This window comes from Notothenia rossii (genome assembly GCF_949606895.1).
Source record: "Notothenia rossii genome assembly, chromosome: 6".
NCBI classification, from domain to species: Eukaryota; Metazoa; Chordata; class Actinopteri; order Perciformes; family Nototheniidae; genus Notothenia; species Notothenia rossii.
Window position 1 is genome coordinate 20,109,840 of NC_136909.1, and position 23,426 is coordinate 20,133,265.

The 23,426-nt window shown below is 39.5% G+C and overlaps 1 protein-coding gene across 1 annotated transcript in view; it reads right to left on the reverse strand.

The window, feature by feature from the left end:
- The window catches only part of LOC307043723 (bone morphogenetic protein receptor type-1B-like), a 73,919-nt gene extending 52,867 nt beyond the window's left edge, over positions 1-21,052 (reverse strand). The window contains exon 1 of the mRNA XM_079688447.1: positions 20,927-21,052. The gene's annotated coding sequence lies outside the window, so the exon portion shown is untranslated. The remainder of the gene's footprint in view (positions 1-20,926) is intronic.
- Positions 21,053-23,426: the final 2,374 nt, after the last annotated feature.

Genomic DNA, 23,426 nt, shown 5'->3' on the forward strand with positions numbered 1-23,426 from the left:
TGCAAAACAGAAAAACGAATGAACCTTTATTTAAACATTAAATAATACTTTAGATTAAGGTCTTCTTTTAAATAAGAAAAAAACTTTGGGGGTATCTAGATACAGATAAATATTAAGCCGGACAAAGTACTTAACGTCTAATATATTGCTTTCCTGCAATGTCAACTATGTTGAAGCACTTCTTTTAACTGATAATATACACATTAATTATACTCTTATGTATGTAGATAGTATATGAAATGTGCAGAATATGACAGTTTAATGGTTGAGGTACTGTACACACACACATTGATAGATGCCGTGTAATGCGCTGTTGAGGAACCTGCGACCCAAGATTTCCATTCATTGTATAACTACACCGTAGTTGTGTATATAATATATCAATAAACCTTAGAAAATCTTGAAATCTTGAAAGGGATGTGCAAAATAGCCATAATATACAGTCTTTAATTAACTATTAGTAGAGAATAACGAGTAATGAATATACTTTATTACTCGTTTCCATTCATGTCAATTGCAGATAAATGTTTAGTCTTCTCAAGCACCAACTATCAAATATCTCTCCTGATTGTTGGCACTTGACAATCACCTTTCCTGAATTTTACTCAGGTGTAACTAAAGTCTGATTTAAGGGTTGTTTATATTTCACATCATTAATCAGAATCTGCAAAGTAACTCAAATAAGTGTAGTGGAATAAAAATACCAGGTTAACCTCTGAATTGTAGTGGAGTAGAATTACAAAGTAACAATGAGCTGTCATGTGGGTATATATTAATGCTGCGCATTATGGACACAAGCGATTTTCACCCATTTATTAATTATATGTTTTACATTTGATAACACCAATGTGTTTAATACTGGCAACTTCTAATTGTGGGAAAAATGAAAACGTTCAGTAGAGACGTCCCATAGAACATTTTGCGAAACACAATAGCCAGCATGTGTAGTTCTGGGGGGGCGTTCGATTCCAGTTTTGGATAGTCTGGCATGGTTTCGTCCCATTTCAAACAGCTGTTTGACGCTCGGTGTAACCTTGGCGCACTGCCACTCCAACATCCAATCCCAGAGCTTGAAGATTAATCACGGGGACTGTAATCCTAAACAATAGCTGGGGATTATGGGTAGTGTAGTGTCTTCGGCCATCCTAAACTCCTAGAGGCCTACGTCTGTTTCAGGTTATTTTTATTTTGAAATTCAGTTCCTGACGGACGCCAAAAAAGCCAGAGATTATGGAATCAAACCAATAAATAAAAGCAAGGATAATTGTGTGTTATTGTTGAGTAAATAACAGTGTGTTATTTTGAAAAGAATAACAAATTAGAAGGAAAACAAGATTTAAAAAATACAGATTTCAGTATTCTGAGGCTCTGAGCCCCATTTATTTTCCTCACAGACGGCAACAAAAGTCCGAAATTATACGATTTAAAATAAAAGCAATAATTGTGGCTTGATATTGAGTAAGAATATGTTTTTATGAACCACACAGCTTCCGGTCTTCCACGACCCGACCGGAGAAAAAGACGTGCTGCAGGCACGAAACACATTACCAGTAGAAATACATTGCTTTTAAAATCGTGCTGTGCAACACGAAAAAAAGGGGGAAATCGTGTTGGTGAACACGAATCAATAGATTAAAACATGTTGGTGAACACGAAATGCCGTGAGACTGGGTTGGATATTATGGTAATAACTTAATACTACATTTGTCATTGTCAACACTTTCCTGATCTCAGACCATTCTGCATGCTGACAAACCACCCACCCTCAACCATCTGCAGAGTTATCCAGTAAAACAGTACTGCCATAGTGGATTAAGTAAATCTTAGAAAACCATTAAAAGAAAACACATGATCAAATTCATGTGAGTCCCTAAATAGCCAAAAGTCTGAACAGAAGATTTATTCATACTTTTGGGTAAAGTGGCAATCACTCAGCAAGCCTGGCCTTTTACCCTACACACACACATCACTGCTCTGAGGTACTTCTGTTAGCTGGTCACACACACACGCACACACACACGATATGTGCACCCCACCCATATTGTAAAAGTGCTCTGGAGCAAAAATATTACAGCACTTATGTCTACCTGGCATTGTGCCTGATGTCCAGTGTCCAGGCTTTTTAAAACTACGACAACTTCGATCTTAACTTCAATAAAGGCAGACTCAATGAGCGCAGTGTGTCAAACCATGTAAAACATGTTACTCTGATCTGCCAACCATGTAATGCACCACTCCTTTAGTCTAGTTCAACCCAGCTGGCAGTGATACTAAGTGTAAAAGCCCTGACCAACCGACTGTACACAACCTGCTAAGCACAAAAAAGCAGAGACTAAGTCAGATAACATCTCCACAATATCAACTTAAAAGGTGATATGTCAGTGTTATGTGTTGTTATATGTTGTGTGTTGTTCTGCTCCCCCATTAAGCAGAAAATATAGCAGCTTCATTCATTACAGCAAAATATTCTCTTGAAATGTTCCACAGGAGATGGGGCTTTAACTTTATTATTCTCTGTGAACAAACAAATTAAATTCGGAGATACAACCTAGTCTGGGATTGAAATCCGATATGTATCACTGTATTCCTCCTAGTACAGATATTACTAAAAACAACAAAATGTAATAGTACATTCTTATTGAAACTTGAATATGATGACACCCTTAGAAATCCAGATACTAAGAGGAGAGAACGAGAGAGAACTCATACTTTATTAATTTGTAACAAGCAGCACAGAATGTTTTATTCAGCTGGAAAACAGATCTCAGACAACATAGGGTTCACTATACTTGCGTGACAAATTTGCACTGCGTATTCTTACACATTCACATTCAAATAAAGAATTTCAACAGTCATGTCACAAAGATGAAAAACATTACCAGGGTCTTTTCATGAGACAATGGCAATATTGATGGCAACAGCACACACACAATTAAGCTTTAATTATATCAGGCAAACTCCTGCCAACTCCAATGAAATCATTCAACCATCATCAACCGTCTGACCTCTGCTGAACTAGTTCCCTTTCATCAAACCTATTAGATGCAATATAGATACAGAGTTTCCAGTGCAGATGTCAGATGTAATCTCTGAAAAGCAAACTGTTTTCTTACCACAGAATGCCCTGATTTACACTTACAGGTCCAATCTCTGAAGTTATATATCCTGCCTGGAATGTCTGTTGCTTTTACTTCTCTTTATGATGTTGTGTCTGAAAATATCCCTAATTATTCTGCCGGCTGATGACAGTCCGCAGAGGGACTCACCCAAAGTGCATCCTGTCAGTCAGCGTCTGCAGACCACCCCTGAAGGCTACACCTGCCAGAAAACATAGACTGTGTTTCCAGGAGTTTGATTGACAAACTGACGTTCGTGACTGACGTGATGTGTTTCCCCAGAAAACACTTCAAAAGGTGTGAAGTACATTACAGAGTCATGAACAGGTTAGAGCTATAGTGTGTGTGTGTGTGTGTGTGTGTGTGTGTGTGTGTGTGTGTGTGTGTGTGTGTGTGTGTGTGTGTGTGTGTGTGTGTGTGTGTGTGTGTGTGTGTGTGTGTGTGTGTGTGTGTGTGTGTGTGTGTGTGTGTGTGTGTGTGTGTGTGTGATGGCCATTGCAGTGTAAACTTTAGGAGGTGTCTGAGAAAGAGAGCAGCATTTTGAAGGAAATGACTCATTATTGGTTCTATAGACCTTTCAGTGTGCACCTTCTCTACCTGGAGACTTAAAACAAGGACCAAATGTATTTACCTGCAACAAAATATTTTCCGCCCGATGGACCTGGAACCTTTTTCCACCTCGAAACTGACACTAAAATGTGTTGTTTGCAAGTCAACCTGCCAACTCATTTGTTTATATAGTATAAATAAATAAAACGTGCCTTAGCCTATGCCTTAAATCAAAAAGCAGTTTTTAAGTGACGAAAAAGGCATAGGAAAATAAAGCAAATGGGTGTCAAATGAAGGTTAATGAGCTGTAACATTGTTCAAAGAACAGGTCGATGGATGGACTTTCACAATTAGAAGATCAAAGCTGATGAAACCTGAAGCTCACTAACACATGTCCTACCAGTTGATAAATCTCTTTTATAGCACAAAAACAACACAGACACAGGGACTCGACACCACTGCAAAGCAGACCCACCATGAAATCACATGCTCCTCCTGAGTAATTCTGGGGAATAAGGCTCTCGTGTCTCAAATCAGGGAGAAATTGAAATGTTTTCCAACTTTAAATTGCGTCTACTGTTGAACTTCAGTCCAGGAAGTTCAAGCTGTGCTCTCTGTGCACAGCCTACATGACGTCAGACGTTGGACTCAAAGTGAAAATCGAACCAATTTGGATGCAAGTTCGTTTCTAAGGTTTCTAAACAATTTAAGGTTTGTCTCTTTGCTTTCAAAACATAGATACACTACTGTTACAGAGCCCTTTGCTTACTGCCATACAGTAGAGTCACTCACTGCTCTTTTATAACATCCAATATGTAAGGCCCTCCCTCCCTACCTGCAACCCAGTCCGACTAAATCCCCAAGAATGTGGAGAGAAAGACCAGAGAGAAGCAAAATCTCATACTCCTTAATTGGGGTTGCAATAAATTGTATCATGACTGCGGACAATTCAGTTATTTTAGTGTGATCACTGCTGGACCGAGATAACAGTTGAACAGCAGCAATGTTTATAAGGACATAATAATGTGATTATAGACATAATCAGAGATTAATTTGTTTACATGATTTAGTGAAAGTATAACACTGTTCCTTTCAGTTCCTTGAATTAGAATCAAAAGTGTGCCAGTTCCCTTGAGTTAATCATCCCATGGCATGCAAATATTGCTGATATAGGAAAGGGAGCATTGACTGATTTGATGAATAGATGAAAGGTTAATGTTTTTCTGACATGCAATGTTTGAATTAAAGGTGGGGTAGGAAAGTTTGAGAAACTGGCTCGAGATACACTTTTGGTTATATTCCATGGAATGCTCTTAACATCCCGATAGCAATGAATATCTTAATTGCTTTGACAAAAAATCCATAAAAAAATGTAATCTGTGGAAGCCGTAGTAGCTGCTAAAGTAACTGGATGGCCTACCTGCCTGTCAGCCTTCCATCTGTGCACAAACTTATCTCGTGCCCTCATTGGTCATGTGCGCGTTCGTGTGTGTTGGAGGAGGGGCTCTGTAAGGAAGTGGCAGATTTTTTCCGGTTGTGTATTTTCTAATTCTAGCGCACTCGAGCCGGTTTCTCAAACTTACCTACCCCACCTTTAAAGAAAAACATTTAAATGTATACTTCGTATCACATGAATCATTTTGTAAAGTATAGGACTACATTTTATAGAACATAGTAAAAAAAAACTGCTTTAGTAAAGCTTTGATTCATTTGGATTAATTATTTGTGTAGTTTTTCCCTCGATTGTATTTCTTCATAATACATTCATATGTTTGGCACAATTGTATACCAAGCATAGCAAAAACTGCATCATTGAAAAGGCAGCAGAATCAGAAAAGGACCGAGATGACTTATATCATTGGCAGGCTATTTTATGATCTATCTGCTTGTTTAATGGAGAATAGTTTTACAAGTTTAGTTGTTTTTGTAAGTCTATTATTCAGAACATCTTCTTAGTACGTGATGGTAGAATGATAACTGATCAGAACAGGATGTTCTTGTTGTTTTTTTGGATAGATGGTCATCCTGTCAGGGTTTTGGTTAGATGTTTGAAAAAAAAGCAGACAGCAGACACACAAGCAGACAAGACAACAACACAGAAAGGTAACAAGAAGGGCACGGTCAGGGCAAAAACACGCAAAAACTAATTCATACGGGATGAAAACCAATCTTGAAGCAGAGCCACTTCACCTTGAGAACGCCTTGTGGCAAAAAATAGCATCCACAGCCTCCAGATGATCCTTAATTTCCTGCAGCAGAAGGCCTGGCTATGGTACAGCTCATTGCTTAATTACATACATTTGCGAAGGGTCTGGAAAAGGTTTGGAAGAGATCTGCATGGCACAGCAGCATCCCTGCCAACCAAACTGTGGAGACAAAACTCACTGCAAGAGACATAGTGTTTGGTCTATTTTTAGAATGTCAGCCGTTAACTCATAACCTAATAGAAATCATGTACTTTGTGTTTAAAAAAAGTACTGTGGAGTAATAGGTTAAAGAGAAATCAGAAGAAGAATAGCATAGTGCTAATAAGAGTATTACCCCATATGTAAGTCCACACCCTGTTCAGGCAAGCGTATGGCTGACCTGTGCTGCAAGCTGTATGTTTTTAGTAGTTATGTTTTTAAACTGTGTTTTGCTTTTAACTATGTTTGTAAAAATTGTTTTTAACCTTGTTGTACGGCGACCTTGAGTGCCTTGAAAGGCGCCTTATAAAATAAATGCATTATTATTATTATTATTACCCTTCTTGGAATTAAAATAAAGAGTACGGAAATGTCTCAAAAACTCTCCGCACCGTGGGTATCTTTTAAAGCATTCATTGTTTTACCAGCTGCATGTTGAATATTCCATTTATATTTTATTTGACATCCTTCACTTACCTCTGTTGAGTTTAAGTCCACCCAACAGGGCCCCTTACATTTGTCCGTGCCAGTCTGAGCTTATTAAATCTTAAAACAGAAGAGGAACGTTCGCCAAATGGATTGTTTAACTTTCTTTTAAGTGTGTGCCTCATTTCTAAGCAATTATTTGCCAGTTTGTGAAATGACAAGATGTCAAACAACATATGTAGCTGAGTCAAGTTTCTGGCATAACATTTACGATTTCAGAGAAATAACAACACTGGCAAAGGAAATATTCTTTCTGCATACGCCAAGTATGAACGGGAGAAAGTGTTCAAGAAAAACAGTGTAATTTTTTCTTTTAAATCAAAGACAACTGTTTCAAACCATCTTTCAAAAAACTAATCTGGCTTTTTGTTTACAACAAACCTTATGATGAATAATATTCATGATTCTAGCCATTAACAAGTCAAATAAATGGTTCGAAAACAGGGACTCACTATGACAGTTCTCCTTTTCTAAGGAATATTTTGTATATATAATATGTATATTATATTTTCTACTTAACATTTGTATAATTAGATTCTCTTTCATTTAACCACTTTATAAATATTACACAAACTCATTAATAAGTAATGTTATTAGTTGAACCAGAATTCATCCTCACTGGAAGAGCCTTTACCATCAAAATACAACCTTAATCTAGTGCAGCTCAACTGCTGGCTACGTAAAAGCCAATGTGTACAACGTATGAACATTTTCAAACTGAAATATTAATCCTACACAAACATTTATATGTAGCTAGAGCGTCAACAAAACAATAGTTTGTCATATAAAATCTGTTGGCTAACCACTAATTCTCTATCATTTGCTTCCCATTTTCCATCTCACAAGTTCTCAGACAACAAAGGAAAGCATCGTTGGGTGGATTCCCCCCCTCCTCCCCCCCGAGGCGGCCGCAGGCCTTGTAAATGGCTCCAGACGTGAGGACCCTGTCCACCATCTGACAATGATTAGGACAGGGCCTCGCTGAATAAGTAGAGTCTGCACACTCAATTGCTGCAACACACCTTTATATGCAGCAAAACCAAACATGCCACCCACATGTTTCTGCATTCAGGATGGTGCTGCCAATCAGCAGTGGAGTAATCAACTGAACTGAGCAGTAACTCATCATTGTTAAATGATCAGATAGTTTTCAATAATATAACAAAGCAGACAGAATGTGTAAAATTCAACTCAGATATAATTTAGACAGTTGAAGAATTGGGCTAAAAAAATAATAAATGTCCCCTGTATGTGCATCAGTTCAACTCTGCAAATCACATCAAGCTTTATCTGAAATCCACTGCCCTTATAGCAGCGAAATATGTTTTTACGGGGTTGAAATGTTAAAAAAAACGTGAAGTGTAGAGGTCCATCTAAATCACTTACATTTTTTAAGTTGACTTAAAGGTATGCAAAATTATTGTGGATAAGAGCATCCATTTTTTTCAAAATCACACATTATTAACATGTACAATAATAGCATTCTCTGTCATGCATGCACGCACGCACCACGCACGCACGCACCACGCACGCGTGCGCACACACACACACACACACACACACACACACACACACACACACACACACACACACACACACACACACACACACACACTCTCTCTTTTCCTCTGTCCTTCTCCTCCACCCAGACATCTGATAGTGATTATAGCACAGCCTCAGAAACGAAATTCATTTAGCTCTCTGCTATTAGGTGACTTGTACCACTGACATAATTTGTTCTTCTACACATATAATTAACAGACACACACACACTGGCCCCTGAAGATTTGCACTGCAAAAAAGATGGTTGTTGAAGCCCATGAACACACACAAACACACACACCTCAATCACACGACCGCATACGCTCTTCTCTCCTCCGCCCCCCTCCCCCTCCTCCCTCCATCTCCAGTCCCCTGGAACAGAACAGTCACGGCTGTGTGCTCCGTTGATTAGCTAGAACCTGAACCCGGTGGCTACACTGGAGAGCTCAGTGTTCCTTATTGTATCCTTTTAAGAGAAAGGGATTCTCTGAGAACATGGTTTTCCCCTATCATATTACTTTATCTTTAACTTAACCTGAGCCTAACATCAATGCAACTCTCATTCTCACTAAAACCCCTCTCATACAAACATCTGCAACCCTGAAACGATCTAGAGCTGTATGTGATAACATAAATGTCTGAAATCCTATCGACGGGACATCAAACTGACTTTACCCAGCCAGTTCCTCGGTACAAAGACTGTAAAGTCAGATTGAGCCCATGTGTGAATAGAGCTGCTCATGGTCTTGGGTGAGCGAGTGGGCGTATTCATGATGTTTCTACTGTATAGCTATAGACATAAACCGAATAAAAACAAACACCTGAGGTTGAAGAAAAAAGGTTAATTCAGACAAAGACAACAATACAAATGTTTAACCGGAGAGACAACAATATACAGAAACAGCAGTGTGGAACAGCCATTTCTAATTTAAGAAATGGAAAGAGACCTGGTTTATTATTACTAATAATAATAATGACCACAATAAAGTTGTACTTCTCCTGTGAGTGAGAGCGGCTGTGGACGAACAATCTCCTGTTGAGTTCTACATGTGTGACATTGAAACTCCTGAAAATGCGCAAATCTGATTCTACATTTAGGAGTTCATATTATAAGCAGCAAAAGATACCTTCAGCTACGAAACCATCACCAAGACTAAATACAGAGAGATTAAGCTTAAGAAACAAACACTGGCGGTACATTTGTGGATGTGTACCGGTCGTGGTTTGTAATTGTGGTGTGCATGAGGTTATTTGTTGCAGCTAATTCCTTAATCCCACAACATGAGAATTTGCAAACACAAGTACACACACGCAAAGCAAAACATATCCCCACAACACATTGCACTGGTATTATTATTAGTCCCTGTTCACCAAGCCTGCTGCAGCCGCTCATGTTGGAACAGGGAAACAAACTCTCATTTGCCCATTTGCTCAATGAGTTTTTAAGAAGAAACTGGAATGTTTTTCATAATGTTTTGCAAATCATGTCTTTTTGAAACCACAGAGTGAATTAACAAACTCCCTGTATGCTTCTCAAAGCTCACTAGCATCCTTACAGTGATTTTTGGCAGTAACAGATTGTAACATCCCTTTATCCTATCACTACAATTACAAAAAATGTATAAACCTCAAAATCACTTTGGGTTGCCTCGGTGTAGGAAATATATAAACACATTTGCTCTGCCTTGTCATGTCTTCCTACTTTATTTTAACATTGTGAAGTAGAAAGAAAATACATCATGCGACATAACACAGTCTGGCACCTTTCAAAACAACAGTTTATTCATAGAGTAAGAAATAAAAGTTAGCCAAATGTAGTTAAGACCCAATCTAGTACTGTTGAAGGTTGCACAACTAAACAATGAAGGATTGTTTTACATGAAGCTCTGTTATGTGTTCCTCATTCCTTCTATTAGTGTATCAACTTGTCTCATTTTGCAATACTTAAAGAAATTTCATTTAAACCAACATGTAAAGAATATAAAGTACATTTTAAGCGAATACAGCATGAATGCTGATATGTCTTTCGTGTTCTGCACAGCTGCCTCATGGAAGGTGAGGGTTTCCTGGTGGCTCATCTGGCAGAAGCATTAGACCTGCTCCATGCATAAAACATTTTGAGCCTGAATTGTGTTCTTAACCTTTATGTCAGTACCGTTCTACTACGCCTTGTGTCATCTGCTACTGTATGCTGAGCAGAAAAGCCGGCTATGAGCTGAACAAAACACATTGCAGCTAGGTGGGAGCGCAGGGTATAGGTGCAGGGATTTTTTTTTTTTATACAGGAAGCTGAGTGGACATGGTTCAGGGGTTCCGACTTGTAAAAACATTGCTCCCAGCATATCACGTTGAATATAAAACCAGTGAGCATGTGGTGCAAATTTGTGTGTTGGGTTATGAATGTGAACCTAGAGCTGCTGGTAGCACAAGTGAGAGTGTGCCTTTGTGCGAAGAATATACTTTGTGTGTGTGCGTGTGTGTGTGTGTGTGTGTGTGTGTGTGTGTGTGTGTGTGTGTGTGTGTGTGTGTGTGTGTGTGTGTGTGTGTGTGTGTGTGTGTGTGTGTGTGTGTGTGTGTGTGTGTGTGTGTGTGTGTGTGTGTGTGTGGGTGTTAGAAAGTCTGCTGTCTTCTTTCTGTCTAAACAAAGATTCACATTTTCAAAAAGGAGAGAAAAAGTAGATAATGTGTGTTCAATATTGATTAAAATGTAGTCTCCTGTTTGATGGTGTTTCACGGGGAACCTTCAGGGGCCTGTTAGGGACATCTGCTCTCTCCTGGAGGCTGTTACTCTAAATGTTTTTGTCGTTTTGAGTCTCGTTGTCCCCCTGGTAGAGCTGATTGATGTTTGACATCAGGTAATTTCCATTTCGTCTTTTTTTATATCACTTTTAAATCAAATCAGCAAAACAACAGACCACCTACTGTAGTATCTGGCATCATATGACACATTTTTTTTATAAACCTCACATTTTCTCCATCTACTTCTTGTCTCCTTTTGAACTCATCGTTGGTCTCTTAAGAAGCTATACATCACAATAGACTATAAATATCCTGTTCCTCTCACCCGTTATGTCAGTGATCAACAGAACCCCCTTGGTTGCATATAAACTCATTGAATAAGCATTATCATGATGCACAGGACACCACGCAAAGACTCCCAGAGGCCTGCTTCACATTGTAATTTGCTTGTTAGATGGGTATAAATCCACCGAGCGGATACAGTAAGTGAAGAAACAGGCCCCCTTGAGATTTGATTTCATGTGCATCAGATTCACTGTCTTGGGGGCAAAATTTGATTTGGTATGAATTTTTGGAATAATGACTTTGCAAAACCCATTGACAAGCTCATTGTAAATGTACGTCTCAGGAGAAGGTGCCGTGTGCGAAGACAATGTGGACGCAAAGACAATGTGGATGCAATTTCATCCATCTGATGTGAGACACACAAAAAAAATCTGCAACAGATGGAGGGATTTTCCAATAACAGCGGGACTGACAGAGAAAATAACTAGTGGCTTCTGAGTTTAATTATACCCTATCCTTTGCCAAAGACACATCCTGCACAAATCAAAGAAAGCCATTTATCATTCCAGACCTAAATGCATCTGTGTGAAAGACACGACTATAGGAAGAGTCAGTCAAAGACTATGAGGGATACACGCGGAGAAACAGATCACTAAACAAAGAAGAGGTGCAGATAATACCTGAAACTCCTTGAATAGTTACACTTTATTTTGTATTTAATCACATTCTTGCTAAGCTCAATTAAAGGCCTGTGAGTCACTAACTTCTTTGTCTGTTTACTTGATCTGCTTTTTTGAAGTAAACATTAATTGACAGTTTTTATGTCAATATTCTATTTCTTAGTCGGACCTTTAACGTGAGAACTGCTACTTCATGTTGCTTTTTATTTGAAGTAGCGTCTGAGTTAGCCAGTCTTTTTCATATCTTATTAAGACAACTCAAAATTATGATATACAGGCAACCATTTGTGCATGTAGTCACCCTGTTAGAGTAGTTTTGAGTAGTGAGGGGGGATGTCTAGACCAAGAGATAAAGGCACTTCCTGAAACTTAAGAATGAAATTTGCTCGTGGGCGAATATTTCTCTCGTCATTGATGGAATGGCACCTCAAAGGAGGCACCATGAAAATTGGGGGTCTCAGGTTTTGGAGGGCAGGAGGGATGAAATTGTCTACAAGTGGATCCAGATGGATATCAGTCCCCCACTCATCACTCCATCTTTTTACCCCTCTCTCTTTCTTCTTGGAGTAAACTACAGGCCCGGTGATTACTTTAGTGAGGAATGAGCCAAACCAAACACAAGAAGACAGAGTTGTGGTCTACCAAATGCAAAACAGCTTTGCAGTTCAAAGCTAAACTTTATGCCGGTTAAAAAATCCTCAGGGCTCAACCTGTTAGAGTTTGTGATCAGTGGAATTCATCAATAATACACGTTTTTCAATTGAATCATTCAAATGAACAACTTATAAGAGAAATTATTTAGCACCAAAAGTAGTCAAAGAATAGAGAAAATGTCTTGCTCAAACATAAAGAGTGCAAATGTCAAAACAATAAGAGGAAAGAAACTAAAGAGGAGTGTCTGTGAGAATTAGAGAGCAGTAAGAAAAATAGCCAAATCATGAGATCAGAAGCTGGCCGGTAGTATGTTATAAAATCCGCCCTGTGGGACACAAGCCCTAACTGATTCTGTGAGCTATTAGTCGGGCTAATAAATCATGGTTTAAACGTGTACCTTTCAAATCTGTGCTGCTCTCGTGCAGTATTAAGGCCAGCAGCCTGACTTTAGCCACAAAGTTTTTCACAGTAATTTGCTGATTACTATTATTTGGTCTGGGAGCTGTCCTTAAAAACCGAGGCTGGATCATTTCAAGTATTGTTTCTAAAGGTGCTGATGCCAACTCTTTGACACGTCATTCAAGAGAAGAGGAAAAGGGGATCCCCAGGGGAGGAGTGTCTGAACTGTGTGCCCTGTGAGAATTATAGAGCACTAGGACAGGATAGCTCCATCGTGAGATCAGGAGGGGTTTGTGTGTTTTATTGTCCGCCTTCAGGGGTAACAGAGGAGTAATAGAGATAAGGATTGGGATAATGACACAGTTAAGCTGCATGATCAAAAAAGATAAGACTAAGAAGTGCAGACGCAATAATAAACACACCCTTTATGCAATAAATACCTGCATACAAAACACTGTAACCTTACAGGCCTTTAGATGCACACAAAGAAATGTCACACACACAAGGGGAGATGCTGGGAGCGTTCTTTGGTTCATCTTTATTTGCCTAAATGATTGCCTTCCTACTTCATGTCTCCAGCTATATCAGCCGGAACTTTGCCTGTCAGATTATATCTCATGTCTGCAGCCCACGTCCTGCAGTCTCTATTTAAAAATAGATGGTTGACTAACATCAATTACAGAGGTACAGTTTTACCTGACGAATAATGGTTTCATCATCTCAGGTGTTAACCAACTAATATATGTACTAACTCATGGCTTTTGTATGGCCACTATGTAATCATACAACATTTGATATTGACAAACTAGTAGGGCAGAACGAAATGAAAATGGTCCACAGAAAATCTTGGGTTGATGCCTGAAATATATTTTTTTTCAAAATGTCGACTATCAGATGAGATGAGTATTGTTTAGATTTGTGATTTGAAAAATTGCATTTGATCTTGTGCATGTGTCAGTGTTACTTGTTTGAACGTGTCAAAAGCAGCCAATGCTATAGATAAAAACACTATACTATCTTTAGGAAGGATCGCAATATAAACGGAGGTGGAGTCTTCATCGGCATAAAGGAAGGCTTTACAGCAACAAGGATTGCAACCACAGACACAGAAATTGAAATCATGTGGGTCTCGGTCAAGGTTTCCCAAGCGAGCAAAACATTCTACATTGGTAGCTTTTATAGACCACCAAGTGACCATCACACCAAACTGGATGAGCTTCGGAAATCAATTTCTCTATTGCCTGGTAACGCATCAGAAAAAACAATAATTCTAGGTTGTGACTTCAACGCACCTGGTATAGATTGGGAAAATGAACAACCAGGGACAAACAACATAGCTCTAAACCAACATGTTTTAGACATAGTCAAAGAATACTCACTAACACAAGTACAACTCGAGGCTACTCGAAAACAGAACATATTAGACTTGATATTCACTTCAAATCAAACGCGCGTGCAAAATGTGCAAACAATACCAGGCATATCAGATCACTGTGCTGTCATGATGGACTCTAGTATACATCCTGTATATACAAAGAAAGCCCAGAGAAAAATTTACAAATTTTCATTAGCAGACTGGGAAGCCATCCAAACTGAGCTGGAAGTGTTCAGCACAGAATTTGTTAGAACAGAAAACCAGCAAACTGTGAATGACAACTGGAATATGCTCAGATACGAACTGTTTTCAAAGATGGATAAGCATATCCCGACCAAGTTCACTACCACACGGCACAACCTGCCCTGGCTCACTCACTGCATGAAACGCCAAATAAAAAATAAAAATAAGTTATACAACAAAGCCAAGCGATCAGGCAAAACTTGTGATTGGGAAAACTTCCGCAACCAAAAGAAACATGTTCAAAAGAACCTTCGCAGTGCACACTGCGAAGGTTGTCAGTGTCTTGCTGAAAACAATACCAGACTATTCTGGAAATATGTCAAAGAGTATGGAGCGGACAACATTGGAGTCTCCCCTATTAGAGAGGGTGAAGACCTCTACAGTAGCAGCAAAGACAAGGCTGAACTCATCAACAAACAATTTAAATCTGTATTTACTAAGGATGATGGTAGCCAGCCCTCTATATCAGGAGATCCAGCCCCGCAGATAGAAGACCTGATCATTACGACTGAAGGAGTGACCAAACTACTGGCAAATATTAAGATTAACAAGGCTAGCGGCCCAGATGGTCTACCCAATTGTATACTCAAAATGCTGGCCCCCCAAATAGGCCCACTGCTCAAGTGCGTATTCACGCAGTCACTGCAAACAGGAAATCTACCCGATGACTGGCTGCAGCCTAATGTTACGCCTATATTCAAGAAAGGGGACCGGCACACCGCCGCAAATTACAGACCAGTTTCCCTGACAGTAGTATGTTGTAAACTCCTGGAACACATCATTTGCAAACACCTGTTGAATCACCTGGAAAGGCATAACGTCCTGACCCCGTTCCAGCATTGATTTTCGACAAAACCATTCGTGTGAAACTCAACTCCTAGTCACAATGCATGACCTGGCAAAATATCATGACCAGAAATTGTAAGTGGATGTGGCAATCCTTGATTTCTCAAAGGCTTTTGACACGGTCCCACATAAGCGCCTGTTGCTAAAGCTAGCCCACATGGGTATAACCGGCCCAATACTTGATTGGACCACAACCTTTCTTATGCAAAGGAGCCAACAAGTAGTCGTAGAAGGGGTGAAATCAAGTACAGTTCACGTTGACTCTGGTGTCCCACAAGGCACTGTGCTGGGTCCATTGCTTTTCTTATGCTACATTAATGACCTGCCGTCACATGTAGGATCTACAGTGCGGTTATTCGCGGATGACTGCCTGCTCTACAGGCCTATTAAAAATGGAAGTGACCAAGAAGACCTACAGGGTGACCTGACTAGACTTCAGGAATGGGCTAACGCTTGGGGAATGTGCTTTAATACTAGTAAGTGCTACATCCTACGAACAAGCAGATGAACAAACCCGCACATTAAAAACTATACTCTATGTGGCTAGGTGTTAAAAGAGGTGACCCACCAGACTTATCTTGGGGTAGAAATCCATAACAACCTGAAATTTGGTCAACACATTGGCGAAATTGTAACACAGGCAAACCGTTCGCTCGGTTTCCTACGCCGGAACCTGCGACGCTGTCCCCAGAAACTGAAGGAGACAGCTTTTGTGGCCCTAGTACGTTCTAAACTAGAGTACGCCAGCTCGGTCTGGGACCCCTACACTGATAAAGACAGTGATGCCCTGGAATCAGTACAAAGAAGAGGTGCAAGATTCATTTTTGGAGATTATGAATGGGACAGCAGTGTCACAGAAATGCTCAAGCGGTTGAACTGGGTGGAATTAAGTGAAAGGCGGCGATTGGCTCGTTTGGTTCTCTTCTTCAAGATTGTCCATAACATCTCAGCCATTGATGCATCAATGTACCTAGAGCCAGTTAGAATAAGTGCAACCCGCAAAGCCAACTCTTTGAACTTCGAGCAAATTTTCGCAACTAGTGACACTCTTAAATACTCCTTCTTTCTGAGAACAATCAGAGAGTGGAACTTGCTACCAGAAGAAGCTGTCATCGCAGAAACCGTGGAGTGCTTACGGCAAATTTTAAGAGACATTTAGCGGGGATCATCCATCCCCCACTGAGCGTGATACCTCTGGGTTCTGCTCAGTATTAATCCAGATCACATTTTCCATCTTAAAAGCAAAGTGTCACATTTTTAACTCATCCCAGCTTCAGAGGACAACAGAAGAAGAACGAGTGGGATCCATGTGTGTGGAGACAAGATCACACAAACACACACAGACACACACACACATAAATGCACGCTTATAACACAGTTTACTCAATAACATTTCTTAAAATGTGCACTTTACATACAATAGAATTATTTTATACTGATGGTGACCTGTGTTGGCAAACTTGGCTTTAGTTTTCCATTTCATTTTTCTCCTTTCAATTAAACTAACTCACATGTGACCCTGGTGTGATGTTGGACAATTCATATTTAAAAGATGTTGGCTCTTTTTATTATTCCATGAAGGCATATTATTTCTTTTATGTTTTTTCGACAACACATGAGGGAATTTTCAAAGTTCCTAAATAAACCCGTTCTTCTTCTTATAGGTTCCTGGCTGGCAGACATCTGGCAACCAGCAAAGTAAACAAGGACATGTGTTGCTAAGACTGAAAACCTAAATGTTGCTATAATTGTTAAATTGCAGTTATTTCAAGATAAGCGTAACTGCAGTGTGATTGTACGAGGTGATCTGTTACAAATTGCTTCCCATAAAACAGCAGGTTTTTAAATAAACAGTGTTTTAAATTGTCTTATGCGGAACAACTAACAACAAATGATTTTCTTCCTGAAAAGCCACATTGATAAAGAAATATACCTGATCACAGACTTAGTGGCATTAAAACACTGCGGAGGAGGAAACAAGCACGAACCTGCTGCTAATAGAAGCTCTCTGCCTCTTTCTTTACAAAGAAATGAAAGTTGTATTGTGAAGCATGAACTCTCGTGGAAAAGTAGTTGGCCATAGAGTAGTTTTAATTGAGGTTAAAATGTCTACTTTTGAACAAGATTGTTTGTAGTTGGATTTATTTGTATACAAATTGGCAATATTTGTATGCAGGAGATTACAGCAGTTGCGCAAACCTCCAACCTGCATCACAAATGTTAAAATCAAGCCAAACCTCTTGTGCTTGCTATTTTCAGGATGACAGAGATCGGAGGCATGCTTATAAATGCGATGCAGTTTCGTTTCACACAATACAACATCTTCATATTTTTTGGTTGTCTCAGCTTTATAAGCTTTAAAGAGTTGTAAAGGCCTGTGGAAAGAAGAACAATGTTTGAAGTGGAACATTACTATAAATCAATTTGACACTGTAATTAAGAGATAGATAGATCTTTGGAAAGATTGCCTCAGGCTCATGGCAGTTATCTCTTTTTGATTGTTATCACCTCCATCTAAGTTGAGGAAATTGGATATTAGAGCCACAAAACACTGGCAAACTGTACTCAGGTGCAAATGAACAATAGCTTTTACTCTTTATGTAATCTTTGTCCTGATGTCTTTCTTATTGTTCTTCAATACATTTCTCAAGATAGGTTTACCTCAGCAAGACAATGGTGACAGTAATCAGATTCAGTGCTCAAGACATTTACGTTTCCCCCTATAAGTGGAAACGCATGAGAGGCACAGAGCCATCATAGTGTCAGATGGGAAACGTTAAGAACATGACACATTTCTGGAAATCTTCTGATCTTATAAAAGCCGAAAACTTGAGGATGTCCATTTGAGGAGCTGCCACCACAGCTCACCTTGTTGTTATTGCAGTTAACTTCCACTGTAAACTTTCTGGCTGCCGAATATAAATAAAAACAACATTCAATAAGGCTATGATGAGTTTCCATATAGAGGAACGGCTTTGTACTGGTAGAATATACTGTATATGACCTTGACCTGAGAACGAATAAATCAAGCAGAATTAAAATGACATTTGATTTAAACTGAATATGGCTCAATAGGGCCTTTATGTACACATATGTTGCCTTTCACTATATTATCTGTCAATCTTTTTCTGCTTTGTTTTTCACTCATCAGACAGAAATTGGAATTCTTGGCGTGTAGATTAAGCACCAGCAATGTGATCTGTATTTCCAACAGTCAGAGTCAGACACATTGTCTCACATCACAAGATGTTTGAAAGCCGTAAATTACTCAAATGCTCAATCTCCCACACAGAATCTACATACCAAACACACACACACACACACACACACACACACACACACACACACACACACACACACACACACACACACACACACACACACACACACACACACACACACACACACACACACACACACACACACACACACACACACACACACACACACACACAAACACACACACACACACACACACACACACACACACACACACACAGAAGAGAAAATGAGGGAAGTGTTCTGCTTACAGCTGATGGGAAACTCAATTACACAGCCAATTGAGAATTTGACTGTTTCTCAGATTTGCGTGATGTGTTCCTGACCTAAATAAGATTGCAGTTTCTTATGAAGTTTCCACAACAGCATACACTTACTAGATTGACTAACATAGAAAAACAGTACACTGACACAGACACACTGGACCTCTTCTTCCCTTATTCATATTTGCTTTGTTGTTCCCCAGTGTTGCTGCCCTGGACCCCCTGAGATTTGGAGCCACAGTATAATGCCATCTGGATATATATTCCCACATGACTGCCCATGTGCACCCCCACACACACACACACACACACACACACACACACACACACACACACACACACACACACACACACACACACACACACACACACACACACACACACACACACACACACACACACACACACACACACACACACACACACACACACACAGATAAACTCTTGTCATAACCCACACTGACAAACACCTGGACTTGGTTACTGGACTCTGAGGGAGAGTTGATGTGTGTGTGTGTGTGTGTGTGTGTGTGTGTGTGTGTGTGTGTGTGTGTGTGTGTGTGTGTGTGTGTGTGTGTGTGTGTGTGTGTGTTAGTGTGTGGTGTGTGTGTGTGTGTGTGTGTGTGTGTGTGTGTGTGTGTGTGTGTGTGTGTGTGTGTGTGTGTGTGTGTGTGTGTGTGTGTGTGTGTGTGTGTGTGTGTGTGTGTGTGTGTGTGTGTGTGTGTGTGTGTGTGTGTGTGTGTGTGTGTGTGCGTGTGTGTGTGTGTGTATAAGTGGGGTGAATGGGGAATACTGGGTTGTAGGTTATTCAGCGCTGGAGGCTGTGTTGAGGTTAATGTAACTTTTTGAGCCCTTGAAGAAGGGGGCTCACTTCACCAAAAGTCTCACAAATGTCAAGGTATTGCGTCTACCTTTTTGGCTCCCAAATACAAATAATTCCTGAAGAGAGGGTTTTTCTGATGGTAACTGAGAATCAGGATGGTAGGACTGTTTGTAAATAATGTTTTATAGTATACAGTGTTAAAGTGTTTACAGAATTCATATTAAAAGTGTTCCGCAGATGTTTTCTACATGTTTTTTAATAACATATCCAGGGAACTGATTAAACGTTGTGGAAATTAAAGTTTTCTAAATGGCATCAACTATCCACGTCTCTAGTATGTATGTGCTCTCGCATCTATGATTGAGTGTGAAAATGCAGTTGTTATTAAGATTGTGTCCCCCATTATGTGTTATTAACTTCAACAACTAATGTGGTGAAATTCATCAGAAATGAGAGTCACAATAAAGGCTTTCTTACTATCAGTGTTTCAGTATTTAGTTTTATGTCGGCCGTTACTGTTGCCTTTTTGTCAAAGTATCTTCCTGGATGGAAAATAGATTGTTCTTTTTGCTACCCTAACAAGAAATTGTTACAACAATAAACACAAACAGGCTACATTAAGGCATCTTGGCCACCACACATTTAACATTAAATTAAAACAAAACTTAGTGCCGCCACTGTTACATTAACAGTATGCTAGCTCACATCTGGGACATTTTTCCAACTGCATTACAATGTCTTTAAATTTGAGTAGGACTATTAAACAGCACACTGGCCTGGGCTAATGACAAATGAAGTAATCCTAGACCTAGAATATTACATTTTGGATTGAGTGAGGGGGCTCAAAGTGATTGTCTTCTACTGTTTGAGATAAATACAATTAGGTTGTGTTATTGTTTGGACTCTTCTATGTTAACAATACAGGGCCAATATGATCCTCTGCACTGAGATTAATGTAAACAACGTTAATATAGAGCTATAGGCAAACCATTCAATCTTTAACAATGAAACGCTTCTCTTCTAGGTTGTTATCATCTACAATTTGCAGTAAACTAAACCTCAAATAATTAAGGCAAACGCACGTGCAGCAGACTGTCAACAGCTAGCAAATAAAAAGAGCAACGCCTGTCACACCAAAGATGATCCCCAACAGTCGCGACTATAAACAGACATTGTAAACGTAATACCACTCAATAACTATGTTATAAATTATGACACCCGTGTTGCTCAAAGTTTGCTCACCTTAAGTTACGCTCTTTTCGCACTCGGTAGCTTACAGATGCGGGTTGGTCTGTTTTCACGCCAGAGTTGTGGCTTTTCTCCCTGTCTGTCTGTCTTCCTCTCTCTCTCACTCTCTCTCCTTACTCACTCACACTCAAACCCATACACACCCATGTATGCACATGCACAAACGCACACACACGAACACACACACAGATGCACGAGGTCACACATTCTTACACACGGAAAACCTCTCTGCGCCTCACTCTGCTGTATGAGGGGTGATTAATGCCACCAAAAAGTGCATTAGCAAAGAGAAAAGTGTTTTAGTGCACCGGCAAGACATGCTTGCAAAAACACTCTTCTGTTGATAAACAATTACAAAAACGTTACTGCACCGTCTCTTCATATATTCTCTAACCCTATAGTCCCAGGCTTTCTACTCTAATGGCATAACCTACATTTTAGAAGGAGTGCTAAGAAACACTAAATAAACATTTTAGAAACAACATGATACATAAAGTAGGTAAAGCAATAAGCACAACCAATGCCAAACCAGATACACTAATTTCATTTCATTTCAAACCTTTATTTATCCAGGTGTATCCCATTGAGATCATTGATCTCTTTTTCAAGGGAGACCTGCTCAAGTAGGTTCCACATGAAACATAAAAAACATAAACAGAACAACAAAAGGACATCTTACAACATCATTAACGGGATTACAATTGACTATACACATGAACAGGTACCAACAGCTTCCGATTGAGTAGCATCCAACCGAGCTTTAAAAACATTTAGTGGCACCAGATTGCTCAGTTTCCATTTCAATTGCAGACTATTCCAAGACAGTGGAGCTGCGCATCTAAATGCTATCTTCCCTAAGACAGTCCTAGCAATTGGCACATTTAATAAAACTACAGCATGCAATCTCAGGCAGTAGCCACTTACAATTCGCCGTGAGAACAAGGAGCAGATGTAGGATGGAAGTTTCCCTAACATGGCTTTATATATAAAAATGTACCAGTGACTGAGCCTCCGTACAGTTAGTGTAGGCAAACTAGCCCTTGCATACAGGGTACAGTGATGGGTTAATGCTTTACAATTTGTCACAAATCTCAGTGCACCATGATAGGCAGAATCTAACTTGACCAGGCAATTGGCAGGTGCATTCATATAAATCAAATCACCATAGTCCACCACAGGTAAATAGGTCACAGTGACTTGCCTTTTCCTGGCCTCAAGCGAGAAACAGGACTTGTTCCTGTAGAAGAAACCTAGCCTAACCCTCAGTTTTTTAAAGCAGGTTATTGACATGACGTTTTAAAAGTGAGACAATCATCAAGCCAGATACCAAGGTATTTGTAACAGGTAACCACTTCAAGTTTTATTCCTTGCGTAGTTACAATATCGACAACAGGCTCTGGTGTCTTTTTAGCTTTTGAAAAGAGCATTACCTTGGTTTTATCAACATTTAAAAGAAGCTTTAGTTCAGAGAGCTGAGTCTGAATAATGTTAAAAACAGCTTGCATTTCAACAACAGCCTCCTTAATGGAGGGACCTGCACAGTACATCACGGTATCGTCCGCATAAAAATGTAAGGTTGCTCCATCGACATTTTCACCTAAACTATTGATGTAGATGGAGAATAAAAGTGGACCTAAAACAGAACCTTGAGGAACACCATTAGTAATGTTTAACCACTCAGAAGACAGCCCATCAAAATGAACACTTTGGGACCTTTCAGAGAAGTAGTTCACAAATCACCCTACTGCATGGCTGGATATGCCAATACTGAATAAATAAATAGAGCTGCACAACTCTGCTTATTATCTAAAATACTCGCCACATCATTTACCACTTTCATTGTGGCAGTGATGGTGCTATGTTGCTTTTGCTTTCTGAAGCCTGACTGATGTTTAGACAGGATGTCATTTGTACAAAAAAACACCTTTACCTGTTCACTCACTAGGTGTTCAAGAACCTTAGCCAGAACTGATGATTTAGAGATGGGCCTATAATTATTTAATAAAGTGGCCTCCCCACCTTTTAGTAGAGGCAGGACATACGCTGACTTCTACAATTTTGGAATTGTGTTTGTGCTGAGGGAGAGGTTAAAAAGAGTAGTGAGAGGTGGAGCAATATAATCTGCAGCTATCTTTCAAAAGAAAGGTTCTACGTTGTCCGGGCCAGGATTAGGATCTATCTTGGTTAAAGCTTCACGAACAACATCAACAGTAAAAGGAGTAAAACTAAAAGGGTTTTCCAAAACACGTTTTTCAGAGTCACAGACTGTGGTGTTCACACACTATATTAGGCTAAAAAGTATATGTGACATGAACTCGTGGAGGATGATCCAGCATGTCCCTCCTACACTTATAGTTTTGGTTTAATTCTGACACATGATCCTCCAATGTCAAAAGACTATAGGCCTACTATCTTCTCAAAAGGCAATTCTTACTTAAGAATGTGATGGCATTATTAATAACTAAAAGACATGAACTCAATTGCAATACTAAAA